Below are 22997 nucleotides of genomic sequence, written 5' to 3'. Positions count from 1 at the left end.
CCAATATGTGCTTCTGTAGTTCAAGCTGCAGCTGCTAAATGCTCTTCACAGAGTAATCAATGTGATGATTCATTTCAGTATGGAGATGGAAACGGGACATCTGGTTATTATTGAACTGATTTGTTGTATGTAAAATTTTTACACAAATATGGGGGCTTCTTTAGTCAATAACTCTTCTGCTCCAGCTATTTTTGGGTAAGTTCTTAATGTTATACTGTTGGAATTATGGTTCTTATTTAGAGTGATAATTATATGTCTCGTGATCAAAGATATTTGAGATTTGTTACTTATATGAGTTTTTTCATCTGAGCTATTCATTTTCAAATTATGTCCACACTGTTCACAAATATTCATTCTAATGACGGTGTATTTTCGTGTGGGATTGAAAATGATCAATAGATTAAGAGAGTAGATGGTCAGGAGAGTCACAACAGAAGCCTAACTATGTTAATACATTTATGAAAACACATAGTTACCATTATTTGCTTAACTATACCATTTCTTCATGTACAAAAAAAACTGTAAGCAAATGTGGCAGTGGCTAGCTAATCCAACCTGGCCAAACCAATCATGTACTTGGATGGCATTAAGTAAAAAAACATGTTCTATCAATGGCTAACTAATCCAACCTGGCCAAATTTCAGGTTTCTATTCTATTGTGGTTGCTGTATACATGTATCACATGTTAATGTTCGTTTTAAGTTTTATGGGTTTGCAACGTAAATGTATTGGATGGGTGTTTTGGAAACAGGTGTAGCACCTATCAATCTGGGAACTTAACGAAGAGGGATAGAGTAATTGATGGGATTGAGTAATTGATGGGATTATTAGGTTGGTCAACAGGATCTGTCTGTCACATCACAACTGGTATCACGAGGGATTACTCCTAACGTGTTCTCCCTTGATATTTGTGATTTGAACCATTTATTTAAATCATACCCACCGAAGAGGCTTTTGTTCTATTGTTCAGTGTTTTGTTTTGCAGCTGAGACTAAACAAATAGTGGACTTAGTGGACTATAGAATATGGTTATGTTGTCTCTTGTTCATGAGTAAAGAAATATTATATGTAATGGTAAGTCTTTATTGCCTTTTATTCATTCATTTACTATGATATTTGAACTACATGAATGGATGATATATTTTGATTGCTTGATTGTGAATATACTTCTCAGGATGTTGCTATTCTCTGCTTCTAAAGAGTAATCATCCCCATGGAAGGAGCAATTTATCATGATTACTCTATTTGACTTGAGGTAATGGCATTATCCATGTTTACTTTTGACTCTTCATTTTCAGTGATAATTTGAGTGGTTCTTATTTTATTTGTATGTCCTCAAGCGCATGCTCATAAAAGCAATGAATGCAATATTTATGTTATGTACCCAGCAAATTGCTACTATTATTTTTTAATTAATTTCGTAGGAAAAACTCTTAGGTGAATTTGTTTTCAGCTCCAACTTTGGAAGGAGTGGCAGCGTTGGTGCTAGAGAGAAGGAAAAGAGAGACGACAAAAAGCAATTCTTCCAACTAGCTAGCCCACGTAGTTTCAATTTAAGATAACAATGGGCCATTTTGTTTGCCGGTTTATAATTTTATGAAATGTAAGATGTAATTATGATTAATAGGATATAAAATAAGAAATATTGTGTTTTTGATGTTATTTTTTTGAAGAAAATATTGTATCATTGCCTTGTTATATTATTTATGTCAACGATAATACGACCCCCACGCGCGTAGCGCGTGGTGGTCCAACTAGTATATAAAGAAATATGCAATGTAGGTGCCATATCATGCCATATATTTTGCCATTAGTGATAGTGATATATGGTATTCTTGCAATCTTTTGGCATCTTATGTTATCCGTGTTGCTTTATCATCAAGGATCACCTCAACTCTTTGAAGTTCTGATTTTTCAGATGCATTTCTACTAAATTGGTTTATAAAATAAAATTATTTATATATGAGTTTAGATGTAATTGATAATATATTAATGTTTTCTTTGTCTATTTCCTTTGCAGATTGGTTTTTGATGACATTTGGAAGTATACGTGCAAATGAAGATCAACTATTGAATTTTGTTTCCTGAACTGATACTTAGTTGTAGTTGTAAATTAAGATTGAGTGTTGATTTTTTTTTTTTTTTTTGTGTGGATTCCACGTTACTTCATTTTGGGATTTGCTTTGGTGATTTTTTTGTTATACTTAATGGTTTATATAATTAAAGTTGTTTGATGGATATATTTTGATTTATAATATAAATTGTTCATTGATTTTTTTTGTAGAGTGATGTATAATAGCTAGTGATTTCTTAGTACAATTAAAAGACTATTGGGATATGAGCAGGGATATTTGTGAAGTAATAATTGAAATTGAAATATAAAATATGGAACAGGTTTAGTGACGAATTTGTTTCGTCATTTGTACTTGTTATTATGACAAAGTGATTATTCATCATTAATAAACATTTTTTGTGACAAAATTTATTGTAACGCATACATGGAAGTTTTCATTGATTTTGTTGTTTGGTGATGAAATATTTTTCGTCACGTATATAAATATATTTGCGATGAAATATATTTCGTCATCCATGTATGACTTTTGGAGACGAAAAATTTCGTCACTTTTATATTTTACTGTGACGAAATTATTTCCTCATCAATGATCAACATTTGTGACAAATTTATTCGTCAATTAAAATTATAAATATGGTATTGAATAATTATTTGGTGACGAAAATGAGAATTTTTTGCGACAAAATCTTGTTTTATTGGTGACAAAAAATTTCGTCACTGAACTAATTTCATTGGTGACGAAATTATTTTTCGTCATGGTGGTTTTTAGTGACAAACATTCAATGACGAAGCTGGTAACGAAAATATTTCGTCACAAATATCTATAGTGACGAAATTAGCTCTTTCGAGACAAAAAAATTTCGTCATTCAAGACCCAACTTATTGTAGTAATAGGTAGAAGGGTGTAAGAAGCTTCATCTCGGGGTAGACGGTGTGAGGTAACTTGTAAATGTTAGTAATTGTATGGTTGGCCGATTAGTGACTTCCGAGTTTGGGAGCAAAGTGTTATGAAATTCTTGACTCTGTTCGTGTGAGGATAATATGTGATGATGACTACGATGATTATGAATTGTGAGATGTGAAATGATGTATGTATCGACATTTGAGCCGTGAGGGTGGCTAATTAGTATTTTGGGCTAGTTTACAGAGATGGATTCTTGCAGTCATTTCCTTCTTGGTGAGATTTGAGGATTGGTTTGGGTTAATTTGTTTTGATGTGACTGGTAACTAGTGATTTCGATGAATGCTACTTGAAGTTAATTAATGCTTAACTATCTTGGGATTTGCCTTGTTTTAGATAAATATGGATATGAATGAATAGTGTTTCAAGGGGTACTAGCAGGCATGGAGTCTTACTTGTGCATATGTGTGTGTTGTTCATGTAAATTTGTGAAACCGCTCTAATTGAGTTAAAAATGTTTGAATGGGAATTATTGTAATTGCACTTGTGCCAATGTATATATATATATATATATATATTTATATATTGAATGTTGATATAAGTGTTGACATTTGTAATGACAGGGAGACTTCCCACTTCTGGGAAGCTGTATATGCAATGTTACCCTTTTGATGCATTGTAGTTGTTTTTGTTTGTTATTAACACAAGTATGTATGGAAATTATGTTGCGATGTCACCGGATGGGTGGCGGAGGTTATTTGGTGATGATTGGAATTCATCGGGAAAATGTTGAGATCAATGTGGAAAACAAAAATCTATTTTCCTTGTATGTGGCTTGGGATGGCACGATAAATTTAAATGCTAAAGATTGAAATATGCTAATGAATGATTTTCTCTATTCTACTTTTACGTACTAAGGGGGAATAAGAAATAGATAACGCTGTTAATTGAAATGCAATTGAGAATTCTGGTATTGGATCATACAATGCAATGTGTTATTTGTTTTTCTTGTGTTGACTTCATGTTAGTTTAAGGGTGATTTCTTTTCCTTAAAATTGAGTTTTGGTCGTTCGATAGACATTGTCCGCTTAGTTGTTAGTTGGAGAGTTATTATGGACTTTTGGATTACAAGTGATTAGCGTTGCTCCTTGCCCATTGGATTTTGAAGTGTGTGTTAATTGAAAGGTAATAATGATCTCTTCCTTGTAATTTTTCTTGTTTGGGTATCTTTGGAACACTGAGGTATCAAATCAGAAATTGAGAATTTATCCCCGAGTGTGGATCTAGTTTTGAACATTAAAGGGCGTGTTTCCATTCATGTTTGAGTTTCCTTTTGTTTGGCTTTCTTCATTTCGAGGATGAAATTTCTTGAGGAAGGGAGATTGTGACACTTCGTACTTTTGGGTTTAGAATGGAAGTAAGGTGTAATCAAAAGTTGTTAAGGTTTGGTGGATATATATGGGTGCTCTCATGCTTTATTTTTGGACTAGGGGTTGTTAAGAATTGGTGAGTATAAGGTTGTTGCTATTTTGTTAGAACGGATGCAATTTCAAGGACGAAATTTCTTAAGGAGAGAAGATTGTAACGATCCAGAATTTTTCCCTTCGCTTGAGCAGGGAAGTTGACGCTCGATCGGACTTGTGAGGCTTCCAGTATTTTTGTAGTCTGTCTGAGATTCTCAGAGTTATGAATTCCCGCTCGAGCGTAGGAGTGGTCGCTCGAGCGGACAACTTTGTTGGTCTGCACGCTCGAGTGCAAGATTGGACGCTCGAGCGGTCTGCCTGGTTGAGTTTGAATTTCTGAGACTAGTGGGATTGTTTTTGACCTTTTATTTTTGTGTTTGGAGCCTCCCTATTTTATTTTGGGGTATTGATTGAAGTGGTCACATGATGGTAAAGTAAGATTGGACCGAAAACTTTAATTCGAATAATTTTCTTACGAACAACCGTCACTCTTTTGCCCTTTTCTTTTTTCACACTTTGAATTTGGATGTGAGGCTAAAACCATTGGAAATCTTGTTTCTGGGGCTTCGATTTGGACACAAGAACGACCTAAAATGGAGTCCGGATGAGAGAGTTATACCCGTTTGAAGTTTCAGTATCTGTGCTGGAAGCATGTACGCTCGAGCGTGGAAAGAGACACTCGAGCGGACTGCGCGAATTCAGCAAGATTAAAAGCACTTTTCTAGATCATTCTTCACACCTTCATCCCCTCTCTTCATCCCTCTCACCCTTAACTCGAAACCCTAGAGATTTTGGCCCAAATACCTCTAATTTGTTAAAGATTTGGCCAAGATCTCTTACTAAAAAGTGAAGAAGGCTTCATGATCTCACTTTCCAACAGATTGAAGTTTGGATTTGTGAAGGAATCTCATCAAAGTTTTGCTCTTTTGCTTGATTCTTGAGGTAGGGGTCCTAGTTCTTCTTCAATACTTGCATTAATAGATAGATTTGTGGTATTTTGATTATATAAATACAAAATCTACATTTTGAGCATATAGCGTTACATCATGAGATTTTGGGGTTTGGGGTTTGAAGTGTTGGGGTTCAATTGTTGGGTTAAGATTGTGGATTATGAACCTTAGGAGTATAATCAATGGGAAAATTAGAACAAAAAGTAGTGGTATGAGAAGTTTTAATTTTTCTTTGAAGTCTTGATTTTTCTTGGAAACCCTAAGTTAACTCATGATGATAATTAATGATTTTGCCTAAATTGAAAGCAGAATCATGAAATTAAGAGGTTGAATTATATATATACAAGTTTAATTGAATTTTGAAAGTGTTTGAAAATTATGTTAAAAATTAGCGAATGAACCTTTATTATGAATATTGTAAATCATGCTATAATATGAAATGAAATTTGAGGAAAAAGATTTGTTAATGATATGCATGACATGAGCTTTGGGATGAAATGATGAAATGGAGATTTAAGAGTTCACTTTGAATTATGTTGAATTACATTTAGTGTGTTGAAGTGAATTGTGTTGAATCATGTTGAATTGTGTTGATTATGTTGAATTGTGTTGAACTATGTTGAATTGTATTGAATCATGTTGAGTTGTGTTGAGTTGTGTTGTGTTTGAGTTGAGTTGTGTTGGGTGGTGTTGTGTTAGTACCCGCGTGGGGAGTTGGAAAAGGTTTTTAGGGACCCACGTCCCGCCGTATAGTAGCTGGCAAATGTGTGGGTAGTTTTGAATTAAAGGTACCTAATTGCCCTATCTAGGCTTATCGCTGGACTAATGTAGAAAAAATGATTTTTGGGTGTCCACACAGTCCTGCCGTATAATAGCCGGCAAAAGTGGAAAAACGGATGGTTTTCAAAAATGTTTTGGGTGCCCACGTCCCGCCGTATAGTAGCCGGCAAATGTGAGGGATGGTTTTTAAAAGTTGAAAAATGGTTTTTTTTTTGAAGAAATATGATTTTTGGAAGAAAATGGCTTTTGAGAAAATGGTTTTTAGAAGTTCACTTCCCGCCGTATAATAGGCCGGCAAAAGGTGGAAAGTGTTATGGATTGGGTGCCCGCTATCCCGTCGTAGTAAGTTGGCAAAAGGTAGTTTGTGTTGAGATATGTGTTGAGAAGTGTTTTGAGTTAATGATGTTATTTGTGACTTGTGATGAATCTGTGAAATTACAAATTGATGTGTAATTTGATATAAAGAGGAAATGCACATAGACATTATTTGTAAGGAATGGAACCTAAGAATGGGTAAGCGGATTATGGATTGTTGATGGTAAACATAATGAATTGAGTATAGGAGAATTGTTAGTGATTCAAAAAGGGAACTTGAAGTTAAAGTTATGGAGTTCTAAATAAATATACTGAGTAGAAAAGAAGAATGAAAGAAAAAGAGGCATATTAAAAATGAAAATTAAATGAGAAATATTTTGGGAATTGGTTAATTTTTAAATGATGTTGTTTCTCAATTATGTTTGTTTCACAAGGATTTATGGTTATCAAAGGTTAAGGGATAATTTTTAATGGCTGAAGGTTTTCTTAAAACCATTTAAATAGTTTTTGAGAAAAAGGATACCTTACTTATGATATTTTGAAATTATAAAATGTCACCCTATTATATGGTATCACCCTGCATGCATGATCATTTCTATTTGTGTGTTAGTTATTGATTCAGAACTATGAGATTCCTACTGGCCATTAGTGGTCACCCCTTGTTGTTTTATCTTTTACAGGAAGAATGTTTGGATTCTTTGATTAAGGAGTGTTAGGTTTTATTCTTGGCAACCCCGTTTGACAAAATTCCTTTCAGCTGTATTTGTTTTCGCATTTTTATTTCAGTGAGGCTATGAGTGTTTAGATGCGAATCTAACCCGAATCGTGCCTTTGTCAATTTCCATGGATCACAACTGAGGTTGTAACAGGATCTAGTTTTCTAGATTTTTCAATTTTGGTTGTCCCGCTCGAGCGGGAAAAGTGACGCTCGAGCGAGGATTGCAAGCTCACAGCATCTTTGCTTCGCCTTAAAAAGTACTGGATGGTGTGATTCGACGCTCGAGCATGGAAACGTCCGCTCGAGCGTGAAGTCTATATGAATCACACAATTTTGAAGCCTCCGCTCGAGCGGGAAGTCCCACACTCGAGGGGACCGCGCGAACACAGATTCGTGGATTTCTATAAGGAATTGGTTTTCTTCTAAAACTAGGATTACTTTGGATTTCTATAAGTAGTTGGTTTTCTCTCAAAACTTAGATAAGTCCTCCAGATCTTCTTTTTGGATTCTAAGGTTTATATCTGGAGAGATTTTGTTAGTTTTCTTTGATGTTTTGATTGAGTATTCAACTCATGGTTTAAGAAGCATACATCAAAGGTTTCTTTGTTGATTCTACGCAAAAGAGAGAGTTGTTCTTTGGTGGATTCTGAAGAACTCGAACCTGAAGCTTTGGTGGATTCCGGAGTGGCTCATCGTCAAGACAATTCCGAGGTGACGACGGGGTTGGAAGAGACACATAGAGGTTGGTTCAATTCGGGCGTGGATTCGCTAGGTAATTGAGAGTATACCTGTATAATTCATTTATATCTTCTTAGTGGATTGTTTTGTGGCTGTTGCCCATGGTTTTTTTATCACAATTGGAGGTGTCCAATTGCGGTTTTTCCACGTAAAATCTTTGTGTCGATTTGTCTTGATTGTTTGATTGGGATTGTTGTTTACTACTTAAAATTGATACATAATCACAAATCAACATCTAGGGGATTTCTAGATTTTTCAATTGGTATCAGAGCAGGTCGTTCTATTTTTTTAAAAAATAAATATATTCTTTTAGAACGAGATCTTGTTTGGTTTGTGATAATGGATACAATTCGTGAGGGAAATTCTATGGTTCGACCAGCCCTACTTGACGGATCCAATTATTCTTTTTGGAAAGCTCAGATGAGATCGTTTTTAAAATCTATTAAATGAAAAAGTTTGGCAATCTGTCATGTATGGGTGGACTGAACCAACGATTACCATTGATGGAGTAACTTTTCCCAAACCAATTGATAAGTGGGACACAATTGATTACCAAAATAGTAGCTGGAATAGTAAAGCTATCAATTCTCTCTTTTGCGCTGTCACAGCTGAAGAGTTTAGTCGTATTTGTAATTGTGAAGTCACAAAAGAGACTTGGGATATCTTACAAACTATTCATGAGGGCACTCCTTCTGTGAAACGCTCAAAACTTCAAAGGCTCACATCTGGTTTCGACAACCTTTCAATGAAAGATAGTGAAACCTTTGATGAATTTTATGCGAAGTTAAGTGACATTGTAAATTCCAGCTTCAATTTAGGTGAAAAAAATACCAGAATCCAAAGTTGTGGGAAAAATTTTGAGATCCTTGCCCGATCGGTTCCAACCAAAAGTTACGGCTATTGAGGAGGCTCAAGATATTGATAACCTCAAGCTAGATCATTTGGTTGGAAATCTCTAAACTTATGAGGCACATAGGAATTTCAAAAAGAAACAAAAATATATTACTTTTAGTAGTGCTCATAGAGTTGGAAAGGATTCTGATGAGGATTGTGAGATAGATTCCAAGATTACGGCTGCTTTTGTTAAACAATTTAACAAATCTTTTTTGAAAAAGAATCTTAATCTTTTGGAATCTACTCATACTCATAAATCTAAAGGCAAAGATAAACTCAAAATTAATTCTATAGCCAAGAAGGAGAAATGAAAGATACAAGGGAACTCTGAAAGAGTCCAATGCTATGAATGCCAAGGATTTGGCCATTTTGCCACTCATTTGAAGAAGAAGAAAGCCCTCGCTATCACTTGGGATGATAAATCAGAATCTGATGAAGATGAAAGTGACAATGAAGATCAAGGCGAAGAGGAACATAAACAATTCCTTGCTTTCATGGTGGCTTCCGAAACTGAAGGACGAACAGAGTATCCAAAGAGCATGGTTGAGAATGCCACTGATGATGAATCCTCGGGAAGTGATGATGAAGAGCTTGAGCAAGGTTATGAAAAGTTGTATAAGGAATCTCTTAAGTTATCCAAATTGAATGACAAACTCACTATAAAACTCAAAACATGTGAAAGTGAGAATGTCAAACTAAAGGAGGAGATTTTCGAGGCTAGGATTGATGCCATCAAGATAGCTAATGATCGACAAGCTCTTTGTGCAAAACTCTTGACTTGTGAGACAGAGAGGAATGAGCTTCAGCAAATCTATGCAACATATAAAGAAAAAATTGAACTCTCGAGATGTCTCAAGTTGCTTTGGAAGAACTAATGATCAAGAAAGAGGAAGAACTCAAGTGGGCTATGGCTACCATTGGTCTTTGGAACAGAGGATCAAAGACTTTGGACAATATCATTGGGTCTCAACAAATTTGTTCTGACAAGAGTGGCATTGGCTTTGGCTTTGGCTTTGGTGGTAAGAAAGAGCAAAAACAGAGTGCATCCACATCTCATGATACAAGAACTCAAGGAAAGGGAGAACAAAAAATTCAACATGAGGATGTACTTCTCAAACTTCCTAGAGTTGGTAAGGTAAAAGAAAAGAAGGTGCACCCTGTACACCCTGTTTTTATTTGTCATCATTGTGGTATGGATAGTCATATTCGTCCTTATTGTTATAAGTTGCATGGAAGAGTGTATTTGCCTAGATCTAAAAATAGGATGTTGGAAACCAAGTCGAGACCGGTTCCCATTGAAAGAAAAGGGAACCACAACGTCAAGACACCATCCAAGAACCGCAATGCTCACAACTTTGTTTATACTAAAGTGGTTTGGGTGAGAAAACTTGACTTGTGTTAATTTGTTTTATTTGTTTTAGCTTTTGGATTTTTGTGTGTTGTTTTTAATGTAAAAAGCTTGTTCGTTTTTTGTCTTGCTTTGGTTAAGAAAAAAAAAATAAATTTAAAAAAAAAAAACCCAAAAAGATTTTCTTAGAATGGTTTTGGAAGCTTGAAATTTTTTGAGTGGTCCTTTGTGCATATTGGAATTGATGAGAATATCCATTACATGTTAATATATGTGTACTTTCTGTGGTCATTACTCATTTTGGAGTGTGTGTTCTTTGATTAATATGCCTCATTCTGTACACACTCTTGGATTAGCAAATATCGGAGTCTTCCGCCTTAGTGATTATTTTCTCTCTATGGACTTCTGTCATTGATCTTTTGCGTTTCTAAAGGAATTGACCTATACTAGCATATCATGGGTGATGTTGAGTCTCTTAACCATCTTCCATCTTTTTGTCTCTCTATGGCTTTTCCCTCTATTCTTTGTAGTCCAGCCATGAGGAAAAGGGTACCTCAGAGTCACCAACCAGGCCATCCTTATTATATCCATGCTTCTCTGGTTCGGTTTCCATACTCTTGAGCTTGTCAGCCGCCAATGAGTGTGCAAAAGAAAAAAGAAAAAGAAAAAGAAAAAGAAAGAGAAGAAGAAAAAATATGCAAAAGAAAGAAAGAAAAAAAAGAAAAGGTTCATTGATTGAGAGGGAGCCTCCGCCTTTACTCACCAAATACCCCTTGATTCCTAGTGGTTTGACTTTCTTTTGTTGTGCTTAAATTCTCTTGTCGGAGGTCCAACTTTCTGATCACTACTAGGATTGAATCTAGTGTTTGTCGAGCTCCAAGAGTCACATACACACTTTTATCATGGGATCTATGCTTTTCACATAATGTATCACTTTCTTTCATGAGGAATTTTTTACAGACTGTGCACATTGTGTTTACTAGTAATTGTGCTTCTTGGATAATCTTGTGTGTTTTACGGTACAAATCTGAGATTTCTTGCTTGCTCCACCATATTATTTTTGTCGTTTTCTTCTTGGTCACTGTTTTCAGTGTTTGTGGTTGCTTTTAGTGAGGAGGAGTTTGGTTCATCTTGACTTGGGTTGGTTTATGATCTTGTTTTTGTTGATTAAGAGTTGTTTTTCATGAGTCTTAGTTTTCATCTATTCATATTTTCCATCTCATGTTTCAAGATAATCGTGTCATATGTCTATTGCTTTTTCATATACTCTTGTGGGACTAATAGTTGTTTTGGAGATTGTGGCACTAATAACTATTTTGCAGATCAAGACCTTGAGAAAGAAGTTGGGTTTTGTTGGCTGTAATGGGTTGGGGTGTTTAGAATTTTATTTGTTAGGTGTGTTTTGTCACGGCATTGCCAAAGGAGTAGATTGTTAGGTTTTATTCTTGGCAACCCCGTTTGACAAAACTCCTTTCAGCTGTATTTGTTTTCGCATTTTTATTTCAATGAGGCTATGAGTGTTTAGATACGAATCCAACCCGAATCGTGCCTTTGTCAATTTCTATGGATCAAAACTGAGGTTGTAACAGGATCTAGTTTTCTAGATTTTCCAATTTTGGCCGTCCCGCTCGAGCGGGGAAAGTGACGCTCGAGCGGGGATTGCAAGCTCACAGCATCTCTGCTTCGCCTTAAAAAGTACTGGATGGTGTGATTCGATGCTTGAGCGTGGAAACGTCCGCTCGAGCGTGAAGTCTATATGAATCACACAATTTTGAAGCCTTCGCTCGAGCGGGAAGTCCCACGCTCAAGCGGACCGCGCGAACACAGATTCGTGGATTTCTATAAGAAATTGGTTTTCTTCCAAAACTAGGATTACTTTGGATTTCTATAAGTAGTTGGTTTTCTCCCAAAACTTGGATAAGTCCTCCAGATCTTCTTTTTGGATTCTAAGGTTTATGTCTGGGGATATTTTGTTAGTTTTCTTTGATGTTTTGATTGAGTATTTAACTCATGGTTTAAGAAGCATACATCAAAGGTTTGTTTGTTGATTCTACACAAAAGAGAGAGTTGTTCTTTGGTGGATTCTGAAGAATTCGAGCCTGAAGCTTTGGTGGATTCTGGAGTGGCTCATCGTCAAGACAATTCCGAGGTGGAGACGGGGTTGGAAGAGACACATACAGGTTGGTTCAATTCGGGCGTGGATTCGCTAGGTAATTGAGAGTATACCTGTGTAATTCATTTATATCTTCTTAGTGGATTGTTTTGTGGCTGTTGCCCGTGGTTTTTTTTTATCACAATTGGAGGTGTCCAATTGTGGTTTTTTCACGTAAAATCGTTGTGTCGATTTGTCTTGATTGTTTGATTGGGATTGTTGTTTACTACTTAAATATGATACATAATCACAAATCAACATCTAGGGCATAATCACAAATCAACATCTAGGGGATTGACAGAGGCACAATTCGGATTGGATTCGCATCTAATAAACTCATAGCCTCACTGAAATAAAAGGTGCGAAAACAAATACAACTGAAATGAGTTTTGTCAAACGGGGTTGCTAGGAATAAAACCTAACAATCTCCCCCTTTGGCAATGTCGTGACAAAACACACCCAACAAATAAAACCTAAACACCCCAACCCATTACAGCCTGCAAAAGCCAACTTCTTTCTCAAGGTCACGATCTGCAAAACAGTTATTAGTGCCACAATTTCCAAAACAACTATTAGTCCCACAAGAGTATATGAAAAAGCAATAGACATATGACACGATTTTACGTGAAAAAACCACAATTGGACACCTCCAATTGTGATAAAAAAACTATGGGCAACAACCACAAAACAATCCACTAAGAAGATATAAAGGAATTACACAAGTATACTCTCAATTACCTAGCGAATCCATGCCCGAATTGAACCAACCTCTATGTGTCTCTTCCAACCCCGACTTCACCTCGAAATTGTCTTGACGATGAGCCACTCTAGAATCCACCAAAACTTCAGGCTCGAATTCTTTAAAATCCACTGAAGAACAACTCTCTCTTTTGTGTAGAATTAAATAAACACTCCTTTGATGTATACTCTTTAAACCATGAGTTGAATTCTCAATCAAAACATCAAAGAAAACTAGCAAAATATCCCCAGATATAAACCTTAGAACCCAAAAAGAAGATTTGGAGGAGTTCTCCAAGTTTTGTGAGAAAACCAACTACTTATAGAAAACCAAAGTAATCCTAGTTTTGGAAGAAAACCAATTCCTTATAGAAATCCAAAGTAATCCTAGTTTTGGAAGAAAACCAATTCCTTATAGTAATCCAAGAATCTGTGTTCGCACGGTCCGCTCGAGCGTGGGAATTCCCGCTCGAGCGGAGGCTTCAAAATTGTGTGATTCATATAGGCTTTATGCTAGAGCGGATGTTTCCACGCTTGAGCGTCGAATCACACCATCCAGTACTTTTTCAGGCGAAGCAGAGATGTTGTGAGCTTGCAATCCCCGCTCGAGCGGGACGACCAAAATTGAAAAATCTGAAAAATAGCCTACGCTCGAGCGGGAAGTCCCACGCTCGAGCGGACCGCGCGAACACAGATTCGTGAATTTCTATAAGGAATTGGTTTTCTTCCAAAACTAGGATTACTTTGGATTTCTATAAGTAGTTGGTTTTCTCCCAAAACTTGGATAAGTCCTCCAGATCTTCTTGTTGGATTCTAAGGTTTATATCTGGGGATATTTTGTTAGTTTTCTTTGATGTTTTGATTGAGTATTCAACTCATGGTTTAAGAAGTATACGTCAAAGGTTTGTTTGTTAATTCTACACAAAAGAGAGAGTTGTTCTTCGGTGGATTCTGAAGAATTCGAGCCTGAAGCTTTGGTGGATTCCGGAGTGGCTCATCGTCAAGATAATTCCGAGGTGAAGACGGGGTTGGAAGAGACACATAGAGGTTGGTTCAATTCGGGCATGGATTCGCTAGGTAATTAAGAGTATACCTGTGTAATTCATTTATATCTTCTTAGTGGATTGTTTTGTGGCTGTTGCCCGTGGTTTTTTTATCACAATTGAAGGTGTCCCATTGTGGTTTTTCCACGTAAAATCGTTGTGTCGATTTGTCTTGATTGTTTGATTGGGATTGTTGTTTACTACTTAAAATTGATACATAATCACAAATCAACATCTAGGGGATTTCTAGATTTTTCAAGGAGTTATGGAGTCTTTAAGTCCCTTTGTATAACTTTATGGTAGATGTAAAGGAAATGGATCTTGTATTTGTATTTATTTATGTGTAGCTTCGTAGTAGGAGATTGGCATGTATTGTTGTCATTATAATACTCATTGAGAGAGAGAGAGAACTTGTATTATTTTGTTTATGTTACTCAAGGGTAATAGACATATTTGTAAAAAAAAAAAAAAAAAAAAAGGACCTAAATTATAGGCTTTGGTAATGTTGCCAAGTGATTAAAATTTGAGGCGTGACAATTGGGAAGGCCATGTGTGCTAACCAAAAATAAAATAGGTCGGATTTTCTGACCCAAGGCTCTACAGATGACATAACTTGCATATGATACATGCTCCAAATAGAATTGTGTATTGTAAAATAACACAATAATATTATTTTATTTAGACACATCAAATTAATATAAATATTTTTTTTTCTTTCTAAAGTCGAGCATCAACTGAGACTAAAGTCACCAAGTCAAACCTATTAGGCTCCTCATTATTGATCATTTTAATTTTGATGTAATTTCATGTAAAATTTTATAAATATTCCTTTATTTTACTCATTTTGAACGGTGTTGACATCAAGAATTACAATGTAACCGATCGCATACTTTGAGAACTGAAATAGAACAATTTAAATATTAGAGCTTAAAATGTAACATAATGTATGTTTTGAGGACCATCAGCGTAATTACCCTTTTTTTTAAAAAAGAAAAAAAGAAAAAAAAATTACAATGTGTCTCAATACATTGATGTAGCTTAATCAACAATTATAGCATAGATAACTACAAATAAACTCCCAAAGAAGGAGAGTTACCCCAAACGACTATAAGGGTAATAGGACCCTCGTGGAAGTGGAAAGTCGAACTCTTAACCTCATAGTACAGTTTAAGAGCTCTAGCCAATGGATTAGTTTTGTTAAGTGCTAATAGAAGGACAAACGTTGCCAAATTTTAAGAAAGATGTGTAGTTGCTGTGCATAAAGCATAATAGTCATTGTTGTGCGACTAACTGGGCTCACTTCGGGCCTTATTTTAATAATTCAAATCATTCAATTTTATGGCGTATCGAGTAGAATATACTTCAAAAAATTTAAATTAATCGGATATCAGTAGCCCTTTTATCTAAGTACATTTCTATTCAATTTTACCATTAGATTTGAAAATTCAATCTAATTTTTGGACTTGTATATAAGTCTATTTGAAAGTTAGTTAAAACTCAATTTTTTAATTTTTTGTTTTTTTTTTTTTTTATCACCTTACTTATCTATTTTTTTGTACGTATTTTTTTAAAAAATATAAAAAATTAAAAAGTCAACTTTTAATTTATTTTTTTAAAATAGACCATAGTCACATAAATTAAAATAATAATAATAATTCATCCACTAAAAAATGGTTACATGGGTCTTTTTGTCATTTTCAACCTTGTTTTCATTTGAAATAAAATAATTCTAAAATTTCTGTTTGGTTTCAGTTTTCAAAATTCACTTTTCAGAAAATTCTACTTTTCATTTTTAGTATTTTTTTGTTTTTCATTGAATTTTTTTAATTTTTAGACACATAACATAAATACACTTAAAAAGTATAATATTTGTGAAAAAACACTTAAAAAAATTCACTAAATATCAAAAATATAAAAATAAAAAAAATACGAAAATTCAGTACATTTTTCATATTTATTAATTTTTTAAAATATTTTTTCCCAAATATTTTACTCTTTAAATACATCTAAGTAAGGTATATCTAAAAAAAGTAAGAAAATTACTTAAAAATTTTAAAATATTCACTAAAAACAAAAAAATACGAAAAAATAAAAATTCAATTTTCAGAAAACTAAAACCAAACACACTATATATTATTTTGTGAACATATTTTTAGTATAAGCAGGGTGTTTTTACCCCCCTCCCCCCCTTTTGTTTTTGAATTGAGGTGTTTTTACTTAGTTAACAGTATTACATATTTAAAAAAAATACTCAAAAAATAACTTATATTTTAAGTATAATCATCATTCGATCAACTTCAAATCTACCTCATAAATCTTACATTTTGGGGTAATTTTTTACCCCCCCCCTCTTTTTGTTTTTGAATTGAGGTGTTTTTACTTAGTTAACAATATTACATATTTAAAAAAAACCTCAAAAAATAACTTATATTTTAAGTATAATCATCATTCGATCAACTTCAAATCTACCTCATAAATCTTACATTTTGGGGTAATTTTTTTAATTAAAATTTCATGATAACTAACATTTTCCTGGTATATCTGTTTTAATGACTTACGTTTTGTATTTTGCTCGAAACACAATTGTAACTTGTTCACTTAAGAACATACATAGTCAAAATGTTTGTGTATGTCAAAGTAAAATGATAATACAGAGGAAATATTTTTCTGATTTTATATCCACTTAATTTACATATATTTAAAATGTTTCACATTTTTTTATAAAATTACTTAATAATGAAAATTTTATTAAAAAAATAAAAATTCACATACTTTAAAAACTGATACAAGGCTGGGTTTTTGAGTTGAGGTTAGTGTGCTTGGCAATTGAGTTTTGAAAATGTGTTTGTGAAAATCTCAACCAAACAAGTTTTTTATTTTAAAACTTGAGTTTTGAAATATGCGCTGTGAAAATCAAATAAGTTTAGTTTTAAATTTTGAAAAAGTAATTTAAAAACTCAACCAAACGAGTGCAAGCTTTTTTATTACATCAATCAAGATGTTTGTGGGTTAACTACCAAAATAAATGTATATTAACCTAATCCCTAATTGTAGTTACTGAACTAACAAAGAGAAAAGGGGCTCTAGCGTGCCACCATTGTAATGACTTTTTTCTCCAGATGACACACTATTCTCACCCTATTTTATTTCAAAAATATTCTTTCCGTGATCTTTATTATGCATAAAAAAGAAATTTAATAAGGACAAAAAAAAAAATGAATACATTTGGAACAAAATAGAGTGTAAATAGCAACTCCAAAAAAAAAAACAAAATTCTAATATACTTCAATATTTCTATGATGGTGTTCATTCACTTTCTACATTAACAAATCTTAACAATTAAAATGATACTCAACTCTTCATTATTATTATTATTTTTTTTTCTAAAATAACAAGTTTCCTCCTAGGGAGATCTTACTAATCTAACAACTAATCACTACCTTTAACTAATCAAAAATACACAACTACACAACGTTGATGAAGGAAACTACATTCTTATTCCATACGTAATATTAATCTAATTATCAATAGTACATCGGACTTGTATACATGATATTACATTACAAATATACGTTAGTGTGGGGATATATTTTCTGATACCAACACGTGGCATGGTGACGCCGACGTGTCAGTCGAGGTGCCACGTGTCGTGGTAGTTAGGCCGAGGTGATCTCGGTGTTGCCGAGGTTATCTCCGAAGATATCGGAGTCCGAGATTAACGAATAAGGGACAAGAGTCCTAAGACGAAGAGGGGACTTAACCAAGATAAGGATAAAGCTCTTAGGGAGTTTATCTTTATCTCTTGAGGAGTCCAAAGTAAGCACAGAATTGGAGTTCATCGAAGTCATACTTCTAGTGGGACTTGGATTGAGTATATTATAAAAGAGAGGCACCCCCGTGGGTCTAAGGTATGTAATTTATGTTTTGAGTATTAAGTTTAGAACTTGATTATCTTTGAGAGATATACTGACTTGATCGTCGGAGTGCCCCCGGGTGGAAAAACCACCGCCGGAGCCTTCTCTTTTTGTTACAGGTTACTGAAGCCGTCTATTCTGCCTGTGCTCTCCAGTTGATCACTGAGCAGGCAATGTGGTCAGATTTTCACCCCCACAATTTGGCGCCGTCTGTGGGAATCGAAGAAGAATAGATGGCCAGTGACGGAGAAAGAGAAAACATTGGGGGCAACGCTCCTGTTGAGAGTGGCAGACCAATTGACCTTGACATTAAAGGAGACAACCACAATACAGAAGCCCGTGACCAGGGTCACAGAGAGAAAGACGTCATCCAGGAGGGCGATACGTCAAAAAGGACAGACCAAGGAAAATACTACAATGAAGATAACCTCCAGGTATGGAGGGACAGGTGCCTACGGAGGGATGAAGAAGTAAAAGAATTGGCGAACAAGTTGGCAGACCTTCAGTCAGTCGTCAACTTCATGATGCAAAATAATGTTATGCAGCCACTATACCCGCTGCAAGATACGCCGATGCCAGCAACCAACACCCAGAAGGGCGGAAGAAAAACAATCCCCGAGGTCCCTCAGCATACCAGGAGCGGAAGACATTCTCACCGGCCTTCCAGGGAAGTCGGACGAGAAGAGCCGAGGCAAGAAGAGTCCCGAAGGACGCACTACATGAAGAATCCAGAACCCAAAGGACATTGGCATGTTCGAGGGCAAGCACTCTGCTTTGACACAACCCATGGAGAAAGATCCAAACGGACCCACCACGAGGCCGAAAGCAGTGTACCAAAAAGACTAAAGTCCAAAGACAGCCGAGCTCCAGGGAGGAGCAAAGAAGACCTGAGGGACTACCTCAAAAGGGGACAGCAGAATGTTGAAGTCGAGGTAAACTCCCCAGTAAAGCCGAAGACAGCCTTCTCGGCGGAACTAGACAAATTCGAACCACCAAAGAGATTCAGTATGCCGAGGTTTCAAATTTATGATGGCAAATCAGATCCAAACTTTCATGTTGGACTATACCTGAATTCAATGGCATTATATAGCGGGAACGAGCCGTTGCTCTGTAAAGTATTCCCCTCATCCTTTGGGGAAATTACATCTGATTGGTTTCATAAATTACCAAAGGGAAGCGTAAAGACATGGGAAGGCCTGGCCGAGATGTTTGTGGCCAGGTTCGTGACCAACAAGCTGCAGCCCCTGAGGGTTGATGCTTTGATGGCTCTAAGAATCACCAAGGAAGTAGGCCTTAGAGCCTATGCGAAGAGGTACTACGAGGTGTTCAACCGAATACCTGAATGTAACCAAGAGGTAGCAGTCGTGTCTTTCAAGAACGGCCTAAAAGATGACTGCCCACTACGGAAGTCTTTGGCAAAAACATTGCCAAAAAGCATGGAAGAACTCATGGCAAGAATTGAGAAGTACGCCAGAGCCGAAGAAGATGCATCAGGAAACAAAGATGTAAAGCAAGAAAAAGCAAACGGCTCGCCGAAGCAAGGCCGAGGCAACAATGGGCCGACCAAACAAGAAACAGAGTTGAGAAGTAAACAGGCGGTAACGACGGTATTCCGAATCCCAATCCATAAAGTCCTAGATCAGATTCGAAACCAACCTTATTTCAGGGCTCCGGCAAGAACACCAGGGGAATTCATGGGAAGGAACGTTGGTAGACGTTGTGCCTACCACAATGAAGAAGGGCACCCAACTCAAGGTTGTAGAGCCTTAAAAGCACACTTGGAGGACCTGGTAAGACAAGACCTTCTGAGGGACCTGGTCGATGAAGCCAGGACCAGGGAAGAACAGGCAAGGTTGCCTCAAGCACCAGCAGCGCCGCCTCCCCCAGCACAACTACCACAAGCAGGAGGACCGAGGGTGGTTAATGTGATCCACTCAAGGGTCAACGAAAACGAAGTCAGAGGGGAGACCCAGAGGGTAAGACATTTACAGCATGTCTACCAAGTCGGGGAGAAGAGACATCGGCCAGAAGAATGCCAAGGGCCGATGATAGCCTTTACTGAAGCCGACCTGGAATTGGTCCAACATCCGCATAATGATGCCTTGGTAGTATCCCTCCAGGTTGGGGAGTACCAAGCGAAACGCATCCTAATAGATCAAGGTAGCTCCTGTGACATCATGTATGTCAGATGTTACAAGGAGCTGGGCCTTCACCCTGATGACTTAGAACAATCCAGCGGCCCGATGGTCGGCTTTAATGGAACGCCGACATGGCCACTGGGCGCAAAAAGCTTGGAAGTACAAGCCGGCACTAAGAAGATCCAGACGGAATTTCTGGTAATTGACACACCCTCACCATACAACATCATCTTGGGAAGGCCGTGGTTGCATGCAATGGGGGCAGTTCCCTCAACGTTGCATCAACTACTGCGGTTCCCAACAGAGCATGGGATTGAAGAAGTTATAGGAGATCAACTGTAAGCAAAAAATTGCTCCATGGCAGCAATGAAGTCCACCTGTAGTATACGAGAGCCAAGGAAAGCAGAAGTTGAAGATAAGGACATGGAGGTCCTAGAAGACGTCGGGAAAGAACCAGCCGAAAAGAGCGAAGAGGCGCTAAAAAATGTTTTCGTCCAGGAGGGCGACGAAGAGCGTTTCTTTCTTCTCGGCTCAGGCTTAGCTAGAGAAGAAGAGAGAGAACTGGAAGATTTTTTGAGGGCAAACATAGAGGTGTTTGCCTGGACACCTTATGAAATGCCAGGCATTGACCCCGAGGTCACTTGCCATAGACTGAATGTCGACAGGTCGGCAAAACCTGTGATTCAACGAGCCAGAAGACCGACGTTGATACACGTCGAAGCAGTAGAAGAGGAGGTAGATAGACTCCTAGAGGCCAGGGCCATCCGAGAAGTTCAGTACCCAACATGGCTGTCCAACACAGTAGTAATAAAAAAGAAGAATGGCAAATGGAGGGTTTGTGTAGACTTTACCAGCCTCAACAAAGCCTGCCCCAAAGACAACTTTCCTCTGCCCAAGATCGACCAACTGGTAGATGCCACTTCAGGACATGAAAGGATGAGTTTTTTAGATGCATACAGAGGGTACCACCAGATTGCCATGTACCCTCCAGACGAGGAGAAGACCGCGTTCATCACCCCTAAAGGCCTGTACTGTTACAAGGTAATGCCTTTTGGGTTGAAAAACGCAGGAGCAACCTATCAGAGGTTAGTGACAAAGATGTTTAAGCACCTGATTGGCAAAACAGTAGAAGTCTACATCGACGACATGGTTATGAAGACCAAAGAGTCAAAGGGTCATCTTGCCGACCTAAAAGAGGTCTTTGACATACTCAAAAGATATCAGCTCCGACTCAACGCCTCGAAGTGCACCTTTGGAGTTGGATCAGGTAAATTTTTAGGGTATCTGGTAACAAGAAAGGGCATTGAGGCCAGCCCAGACCAAATCAAGGCCATCCTGGAACTACAGAGCCCGACATCGGCAAAGCAAGTTCAAATGCTTACTGGAAGGGCCGCAGCCCTAAACAGATTCATCAGCAGAAGCTCAGATAAGTGCAGACCCTTCTTCAACTTGGTGAAAAAAGCCACAGACTTCCTATGGATAGAAGAATGTGAAGCCGCCTTAACCGACCTAAAAAAGTACTTGACCACAACTCCGGTTCTTTCCAAACCAGTACCAGGGGAGGAACTGTTTTTGTACTTAGCAGTCTCAGAACATGCAGTCAGTGCCGTGCTAATCTGAGAAGAAAAAAGGGAGCAAAAGGCTGTTTATTATGTAAGTAAAACTTTGGCCGACGCAGAAACAAGATACCTACCACTGGAAAAATTAATGCTGGCCTTAGTAATGGCTTCAAAAAAGTTGAACCATTACTTTCAGGCACACAAGATTATGGTCCTAACAGAGCACCCACTGAAGTCCTTATTGCAACAAGGAGACTTAACAGGAAAGATTGCAAGATGGGCAGTAACCCTGGGCCAGTTTGACCTGGAGTTCAGGCCAAAAACAGCAATAAAGGGCCAAGTTTTGGCCGACTTCATCGCAGAACTCACACCTGAAACCATCGCACATCGGGCTCCGTCGAGCCAAGATGAGCATTGTCCCAACAAGCAAAAAGAATCCCAGCAAAAGACAAAAAAGCAAGAGAAGGAAATGCTCAGACACTGCAGCATCTACATCGGCGACTCATTCAGACTATTCGTCGATGGAAGTTCAAACCGCCAGGGAGCAGGGGCAGGAGTACTGCTGATATCTCCAGATGGAGAAATAGTAGAACAGTCCATCCGTTTGGGGTTCAAAGCCTCAAACAATGAAGCAGAATATGAAGCATTAATTGCAGGGCTAAAGCTGGCAGCAGCAGCAGAAGCAGATGAGGTAATTGTTTTTTGTGATTCACAACTCATTGTTAACCAGTCAACAGGAGAATTTGCAGCCAGGGACAAAAGAATGTCGGCATATGCAAAGGAAGTCATCAGGTTGGCAGCCCTGTTTCAGAACTGCAGATTACTCCAAGTTAGCCGAGATGACAACACCCACGCCGACGCGTTGGCTAACCTGGCCAGTTCAATTCAAACTGGAAAAACAAGGACAATTATGATCGACTACATGTCGGCCCCAAGCATAGATCAACAGAGCACCGGACAAGAAGCAATGTGCGTGGACTTAGGGCCAAGCTGGATGGATGCAATCATTGCATTCCTAAAAGAGGGAAAGCTTCCAGAGGATCATAAGGAAGCACATAAAATCAGACTGAAGTCGGCCAGATTCAGTCTAACAGCAGAAGGCCATCTCTACAGGAGGTCCTTCACTGGGCCGCTTTTAAGGTGCGTACACCCTTTGCAGGTTGCAGATTTTCTTTACGAAATTCATGAAGGAATTTGTGGAAGCCATGCTGGGGGCAAATCATTAGCCCACAGGGCCATTACCCAGGGGTATTGGTGGCCCTACATGCAAAA

The 22997-nt window shown here is 37.3% G+C and overlaps 1 long non-coding RNA gene across 2 annotated transcripts; it reads left to right on the top strand.

The window, feature by feature from the left end:
- The first annotated feature begins 777 nt into the window (after positions 1 to 777).
- LOC114317586 (uncharacterized) lies at positions 778 to 2139 on the top strand. 2 transcript variants are annotated; one of them, XR_003648658.2, is made up of 3 exons: positions 778 to 1074; positions 1175 to 1255; positions 2021 to 2139. It is a non-coding gene; the product is annotated as an uncharacterized LOC114317586 (long non-coding RNA). The 2 variants fall into 2 exon arrangements; XR_014365593.1 differs by lacking the exon at positions 2021 to 2139 and adding an exon at positions 1438 to 1564.
- The last annotated feature ends 20858 nt before the right edge of the window (positions 2140 to 22997 follow it).

Source organism: Camellia sinensis, chromosome 4, assembly GCF_055761805.1.
Source record: "Camellia sinensis isolate YWXY chromosome 4, ASM5576180v1, whole genome shotgun sequence".
NCBI classification, from domain to species: Eukaryota; Viridiplantae; Streptophyta; class Magnoliopsida; order Ericales; family Theaceae; genus Camellia; species Camellia sinensis.
Note: the sequence above shows the minus strand (reverse complement) of the source record. Positions and strands in the feature narration are given on the sequence as shown.